The sequence below is a fragment of the Sinocyclocheilus rhinocerous genome, unplaced genomic scaffold (assembly GCF_001515625.1).
Source record: "Sinocyclocheilus rhinocerous isolate Xijiao unplaced genomic scaffold, SAMN03320098_v1.1 scaffold2199, whole genome shotgun sequence".
Taxonomy (NCBI): Eukaryota; Metazoa; Chordata; class Actinopteri; order Cypriniformes; family Cyprinidae; genus Sinocyclocheilus; species Sinocyclocheilus rhinocerous.
This window is the reverse complement of record NW_015659020.1, coordinates 230958-239135: the sequence shown is the minus strand read 5'-3', so window position 1 is coordinate 239135 and position 8178 is coordinate 230958. Positions and strand designations below refer to the sequence as shown.

At 37.9% G+C, this 8178-nt stretch overlaps 1 protein-coding gene across 7 annotated transcripts in view; it reads right to left on the bottom strand.

Annotated features, from left to right (window-relative positions):
- Positions 1-5060, bottom strand: part of gapvd1 (GTPase activating protein and VPS9 domains 1) — a 56505-nt gene extending 51445 nt beyond the window's left edge. For all 7 annotated transcript variants that reach the window (XM_016531792.1, XM_016531794.1, XM_016531795.1 and 4 more), the window contains exon 1: positions 4868-5060. The gene's annotated coding sequence lies outside the window, so the exon portion shown is untranslated. The remainder of the gene's footprint in view (positions 1-4867) is intronic.
- Positions 5061-8178: the final 3118 nt, after the last annotated feature.

Genomic DNA, 8178 nt, shown 5'->3' with positions numbered 1-8178 from the left:
AGTCCTGCACTTTCCGTCTTTGACGACACGTAAAAAAACTGCGCATACCGCAGGAACGGTATAACGGAAAATTGTAGTGGTTTTGAAACAGTGACTTTTCCAGACCGCGGTATACCTTGAAACCGGTTATCGTAGCATGCGCATAAACACATTTCATTACACCAAATACACAAAATAATGTTCTTTTTAGCAACATCAACAACCCCTTTAATATTTTTGTGGAAACCGTGATTTTAAAGATTTTTGATGAACAGAAATATAATTTGAAATATAATTATTTTGTATCATTATGAATGCCTTTCCTGTCAAGTTTGATCATCAAAGTAAATTTGCTGAAGAAAAAAACATTAATTACTTTCAAAAAACAAAATCTTACTGACCCCAAACTTTAAATGCTTTATGCTTTTATGTATTTGTTGACAAGATTAACAGTCAAAGCGATTCTGTATAGTCAAACCGATTCTGTTTAAGACAGACTGACCGGAAACACTCTATGCGAGTTGCGTGTAACTCTCAGGTTAGGTAGGTGCCTTAACAAGGATCCGTTTTTCATTTCTTCTTCCTCTTTGTATCTGGTTGAGGCAGTGCTCTCAGTGCCCTTAAAACATAGCAGTGTGGAGCCGTGTGGGATATGAATCACAGCTCAAATGCACCATCAGGCACTTTCACATGTTTACAATGCACCAGACCTGACCACTCATGAGAAACTACCCACGCACTCCATTCAGCAGTGAATGCCATCTGACTCGGCAATGGACAGAATTGTGGATGTACTAGTGACTGAGCAGATGAGAAATCAGAGAGGAAAATAAATGTTTCCTGGCCATTATGAATACAACAAGACAACATCTGAGGAATGAGGGCAGCTAACGTGACTAGGGATGTGATGAGGAATGGGATGCTTTCTCTATGGCCAGGCATCCCAAACACATTTCTATTAACAACTTGGCCATACTGAAAGCCCTTTCAGTGTGTTCAGATCTGCATTTTTGTGCTTCTACTGGTATCTGACTGACCACTGAAAATCCCATAACCAAGCACCAAGTCTTTCTGAGAAATCTATTTCATTACACCAGCCAGGCATACAGGAGGGTGTGTGGGAGTACTGCACGGAAATGTCTCCAAACCAGGATGCTTTCTGCTCTCTTTAGACAATGCAAAACAATATCTCTGTGGTTTACATAAATAGTGCACCAAGCGAGTTTGAGGACCTTGGCAAAAATCCTGAGATAAAATAACCACATGCACAGTTTAGCATCAGTCATCTTTGAGATTTCACAACAAAGTCACCAAATATAATGGGTCTAAGAAACACCTGTGCCAAGACATGGAGGCGATATTATGCCTAGAAAAATTGACTGCTGATGGAATAGCATAACTGCCAATAACCAAATGACGAATCAAAACTTTCTAAAAAAAATCTAATATGACTAAAGTCAACACGCAGATGAAATAAGCCTCCTGTGAATTACAATTTCATGCTGCTCCCAGAAACCATCATCATATTTCTCGTGTTTTAGATAGAGAAGTTGTTGACAGATCTGAAAAAGTGGTCAATTACATAAAGAAAGGCCAACAAATGATTCCTCAATTAAATAAGTTTACAACAAACATTTGTTTTAAACATGTTTTTAAATTACCATTAAGTCAATAGATGCTGGAATAGATAGAGATATGAATAACATGACCACAACTGTTATCATATTAGAGATTTAAATTAATCAATATTAGAGATTAAATTAATTAACAATATCAGATATTTAGCTGGCCAATACTGGATATTTAACTGTGGGCTATTATAATTCAAGACTAGTTCAATTTAGCATTAACTTTAATGGAATGCAATATCTTACGGCACAGATTTAACCTAAGAAGATTTTTAACTAGTGCCTGTGTGTGTGTGTTCGGGGCATAATAAAGGCACCGTTCACCCAAAAATGTATTTAGCCTAATGTCGTTCCAAACTTTCATCTGTGAAACATAAAATACATTTTGAGAAATGTCTTAGTGTTTTCAAAGCTGTCTGGTTACCAAGATTCTTCAATATATCCACAGAGAGCATAGTCATAAAGGTTTGGTACAAAATGAAGTGGAGTAAATTATCACTTGAAAGTCATGGTTCACCCAAAAATTAATCTTCATTTTTGGATGAACCATGCCTTTCAGGCGTTTTTAAATATTTAAAAGGCTAATATCCGTAATTTATCGGTTTCAGCTATACCATGAAAACAAATTAGTACTATCTGTAAGAATTTTCATTAGGTGCATCCTTTTTTTAAAGTCATCAGAAATAAAAAAAGACTCTGGAACTATTGACACACTCTAAAAATAATTTACTGTGGAATATCAGAGAAGGATGAATCACATTCTAGTATGTTTACAAGCACATGATGTTCAAGAATTGCCCATTTTCTCAGTTTTGCTAAGTACCAACAGCAGAGCGCCAAGAAAAAATATGTTAAGAGCCCCTCTGACATTACTATATGTGTCAATGCACTCTCTCTCATGCACATTATCACACACACATACTATCAGGAGATTCACACTTCCTAACTCCTGACCCTGCTAGAAACACATCCTGCTTGACCTCAGCATCACCTCACAGCACGTCCCGGAAACAGTTTGTACACTGCCTCAGTCACATGACACAAAACTGCAGTCTGTTAAAAATGCAGAAAATCCATTAAAGCTGAAATGGTTTGTCAGTACATAGCACATCCAACAAACCAGGACATTTGGCTGAGGTAGGAGTAAATTGGCATCATGAAACTTCCTTAGAGCTTTCACTATACTAGAAGGCAAAAGAAGGTGTAGAGATATGAGCAGAGTACCACTAAAATAGTTACTGCATCAAATAAACTCCAGCATATTACTGAAAGAGCACCGCTGATCTAATGTCACAGCTCTGGCATGTGTTGAGGAGATGCCATGGGAGGAGCTTCATACCCTCTATGAGGCTACATGAGGACAGCCGAACAGTTGGGGGATGAACCAGATCAGAAAAGCAGTCCGTCCTGTGCCAGCCACACAGCTGAGTGATTAGAAAACAAGAGCGCTCTAGGATTTGGCAGACTTCTAAGAGAAACAAGACCGGCTTTTCTGAGACTGAGCAAGAGTACGGATCACAGTTTCCCAAATTACCCAAAACCCATTCAAATTTATTTTATATTTGCTCTTAATTATGTCTAATCAGAGCATTCCAGTGCTGATTCAGTCTAACACCAATGGGACTTTCAGAAACACCAGCTTTCTGTGTGTAACATGGTGACAAGCAAAGCTTAATGCTTTGGCTTATTTTGGGATCTTTTTCATAGGCGGTTAAAGTCACAATGAAAAAGTCGCAGCAAATCTTTTCTTCTGTATTGTGAGGTAAGTGAACGGATTATCAAAAAAAATGTAAATAGGACGGGGACTTGGTTCGATCCATTAATTGTTAATGCAGTGTTGCAGTTGATTATGGAAGGGCAGGGTTTCAGTGGACTATATGAGTGGAGAAGCTCTGCAAGCATGACCAGAGAGAAGTTTGTCGTTTTCACAAGAAGACTGAGTTATGACATTTTAGTGCTAATTCACCAATCGCCCTCTGTGTAGCTCTTCCCTCATTAAAGAGGCAGTGACATATTCTACAGACACTGACCTCTTGGCATTTGAGCTCTCAATTTCAACCCACTGTTTGTGATTCTCTGCTGTTGAAAAATTTATATTGGTCACTTTTGAATTAAAAAGGTAAAAAGGCACCAGGCTGTATGAGGTAGAAGATGGTTACATCAAGTGTAATTTTAATCTGCTAGCAAATGAAACCTCAGAAGTAAAAAAAAAAAAAAAAATGAAACATATGCACAGACGAATTATTCACAATAAAATCATCTATAACAAAAGAGATACAAATTTCATGCTGTACAATACATTTCATAACAACTTTAAGAAATATAAAAATTAGGCAGTTTTGTCTGAAACGTAAACTCAACACTAACGTCTCACTTAATAAACTGTTGTATAAAAGCAATACCAAACTCACAATTGTGCTGTTGGTCTGAATATCAACGCGACTGTGATGATCTGCAGCTGAATCACATCAGCACTCCTGTATTTACAGTTCCTTTCATTTTTATTCCTAAATTATGGAATTTTATATGACTATTTTTGTTTCATTTTATCTTTTTACACCAAATTACCATTTTCTGAAAATGTGCTAACTAAACCTACCTTTAGGGATGGCTGGGTGACATATTTCCCGACAAGTTATTATGTTAGGAAATAAGTTACCAGTATGAATTCAAACCATTGAATTTAGAGATTTGCGGAAAACAACACTGTCAAATACTGTATACATGGTTAAGCACTTGACATCTATCTATCACAGAAATGAACTGTTCGCACATATTTCGATCACTATGGGAAATGTCTAACATCAATCACATGTGAGCCATTAGTATACATAGAGATTACAGGAACAAAATTGGCTGCAAATCCTAGTGCAATTCGCATTTAAAGGAAATTATACAAACCACTAAGGGCCTTAAACTGTCAAATAACACACTGTAGCTGCCATTATCACAGCAGCATGATTGTCAACGAGAAGTGCATGACAACAACAAAAGCTGCAAGAGTCGGTGTGTCAGCGAAGAATCATCGTGTTTTATAGCGCAAGAATAAATGAAATACCCCGCTTTGTAGCGTACTAAAATCTACATTCAGGTAACAATATGCCTAGAAACCCAAATGTGTTCCTAAAAGCTTAATTTGGCAACAAACTGGATTAAAAACAAAAGGTGACAACATGACCCGAGACAAGCAGGCCAACAATCAGCTAACGCTCAGTTCGCTAAAGTGTCAACCAGCTCGAGCCAGCGTACAACAGACTTACCGACTAATTTGACGGCTGGGGTGTGAAGTACTGAATTCAGTCGCGACTGGTATGGGTGGGTTTTACAGTTTAGTTCTCGTTTCAGTCCTCCAAAGGTCCTAGCTGCGAATGAAAGAGATAAAAAGCCCTCCGTCGTGAGATTTTCTCCTCCCTTTAGCAACAGCCACAGCGCACAGCTGTCATCAAACGGGGACTCGCGCCACGCGCATGCGCAGTTCAAGCCTGCGCAGACCTTTTTTATTCCCAGAATATGTACACACATTTGTATAAACATTTAGAATTCGCAACAAATATGAATGCAAAAAAGTATATATATAAATATATGTAGGGGAAAATAAACTGAGCAGACCTGCAGCGTGTGGAATTTTTGAATGTGTTTTTGTTTTGTGCATGTGATTTGTTTTCTGTATTTACGATCACCGTTTTCTTTCACCATTATATTTATTTTTAACATTATATTTAAAATTTGAGGATTAATTACGTTAATTACACTTGAACGCTTGAAATTGGCAGAATCACTGTAGATATTAAATTGTTTTGACCAGCAGATGTCGCTACCAGCATGTCATGATTGAAAAATCCTAAATATGCTCTCTTTTGTAGAATGCTGTTGAGAATGCTTTGTGGAAAAGTGAGTTGTATTCTCAGTTTTGGTTTGTAAAATCTTTTAGATATGACTCCCTTTCTGTTGATGTTACAATAATAATATTTTTGTGTTCCTAAATATTGCAGAGGGATGTACATGTTGGAAAAGATGTGCCTAAACATCTGGCACTTTTATACATAGAGATGGATGTTTTATTCTAGTTCTGTTGTTTTTAGATTTCTTGTGTGTTTTTGTTTGTTTTAAACCACATTCTTAAACCAGTTGTGTGGGGTCACAGAGACCCCTGTACTGTATGCGTAATTATAAGAACTGTTGAAATTAACTTGTGCAGTTGTACGGAGTTTTAATGGGGATTTTCTAGGAAAACTGTTAATAGATATATTTAAATAGAAGCTTTGTAATTGAAATGTAATTGAATTTTTTAAAACCTACATGCATGCAATGAACACATTATAGGTTCTAGTGGAACTGTAAGCAAATGTATACAAATTAATTACAATACAAATTAAAGAAACTGTATCATTCATTTCTTTATTACGGACAATATAATTGCATATATAATAAATAACATCCTTATTTCATGTAAAAGTAAAAAAAAAAGTGAATTGACACTTTTTATAAAATCACCTCTTTGATTAAACCTCTAAAATCATACACACATTAATTAAAACACAAAATAACATATTAGCAATTAAATTTTTTTTAAATGTGCAATAAATTGCACCACTGTACATTTGATTAATACAGTTGGACAACAAATTTAAATACATAGAATAGTATCCTTAAAAAGGTATTTTTATTTAGTGATATTTATATTTATATATTTATTCAGTAACAAAAATCATTTTGTGCAATGTGATTGTAAAACTACAGCACCTAGGTGATAAAACTATAAACATATTTAGAAATTAATTTGTACTTCATCTTGTATATTTTGTCACTATGTCTTAGAAATCAGCATTATACACACAATTCACCTCCTCCTCTTTTTTTTTCTCTGAGAGTCCTTTAGAAGGATTTTTTTCTTGGTGGTCTTCAATCGTTTCATGGACAAACAACACAAAATAGCACAGAAGAGAACCATTCTGCTCCTTAGCTCTCTTCGCAGCTGTTCATATTGAACAATTTTATCTTGCAATCTCTTTCGTTGATTCTGAAAGTTCTGAATAATGACGGTTTCTGCCCTAATGGACCTTTTAGAGTGTGTTTGGATCACAGACCTCACTAGCATGTTGGCTTACCAATGCGAGTCCTGCTTCGCAAAGCCTTCTTGCCTTTCTGTGCAGGAGGTAGAACAGGAGGCAAGGGCCCAGGAGGATGACTTACCGCCTGATCTCTCCTCAGCAACATCTGAGCGCTGTTGCTGTTGGCGGTCTCAGTCCCCCAGCCCCCCAGTGGCTCTGAATTGGAGCGGGGCCCCAGGGACAGAGGTAGGCAAGTTTTAGGGGTGATAGTGGTCATTGTGCGGTTGAGCACTCGTCTTCTAGATGTTCCCAGAGGAGGCATGCTGGGAGGTCTGTGCTTCTTGGTCTCCATGGATTCGACTGTATGGTTTCTTGGAAGTGCCGAGGGAGTTGTGCGAGCCAGCGCTTGTATTCTCAGTAAGTTAGTTAGACGGGTCTCCAGGCCGCAGAGCGCTTGGTCTGTGTAGCTTTGCATCTCATGGCGAAGCTGAGCGAGCTCCTCTCTAAAATCCTTCTTTAATGACTCCAAGTTCAACAATATCTCTTCCAACAAGGTTACACATATCTCTTCTCCTCTTTCCTTACTATTTTCTCTGTTTTCTGTCATCCGCTCTTCTACAGTCTCTTTCTGGGCCGCCTGATCCACTGCGTTCTCCTCAGATGAGCTGATCTCAACTGTGAGTCCAGGTTCTTCTTGTTCTTTCTTGTTCTTCTCTAGTTCCTTGGTGAGTTGGTTTACAACATCCAGTATGCCCATGCGCTGACCATCCAAACCGGCCTGCGCTCTGATCTGACTCCTCACTAAAGAGAAGACTGAATGGACTCTAGCCTGCTTTTCTTTTTCTGTAACTGCCTCTGCTGTTTCAATCTTCTCCTCCATTTCTTCATGAACAGCATGCTCCGCAGCTTCAACCTGCATGTTTATTTCCTCCTTCTCTTTGTCATCTCTGCTTCTCCTCTTTAGCAACCACTTCTCCAGGATGGCAGGATTTTCTGCTGTCTGCTCATTCATGGTGTTTAGCTCTATTTGTTCTCTTTACTTTACTTGTCTCCTCTCCTCATGCTTGTTTTATAATCTTTTTACAGATTGTCTCATGCTTTATTATCTCATTGTTGTTTCTTCGTTCTCCTCTGGTCTCTCTTATGACTTGGGTTGAGATCACATTGAGCTAAGAGAGACCAACAGCGCTGTATTTCCCTCAAGAACTGTAGCTGTCCAATCAGTGTTGGCTACAGACTGTCACTCACTGTTCTCTGGGGAAACATACATGTGCATCAACACCTTTCCCCAAACACTTACATATCTGCTCATTTAAATTTCAGCTGTTGCAAGTGTACTGTATGTGTAAGGTGAAATATCCACTCTCAGTAGGCTTGGACTTCTGAGAATACATAGTACATGTTTCACACTACAATGATTTACAGTAGCAGAAGCACTGTGACCATTTGCTACAATTTTGAGAAGCCAAGCAAATGTTATCTATCTATCTATCTATCTATCTATCTATCTAGCTCGCTAT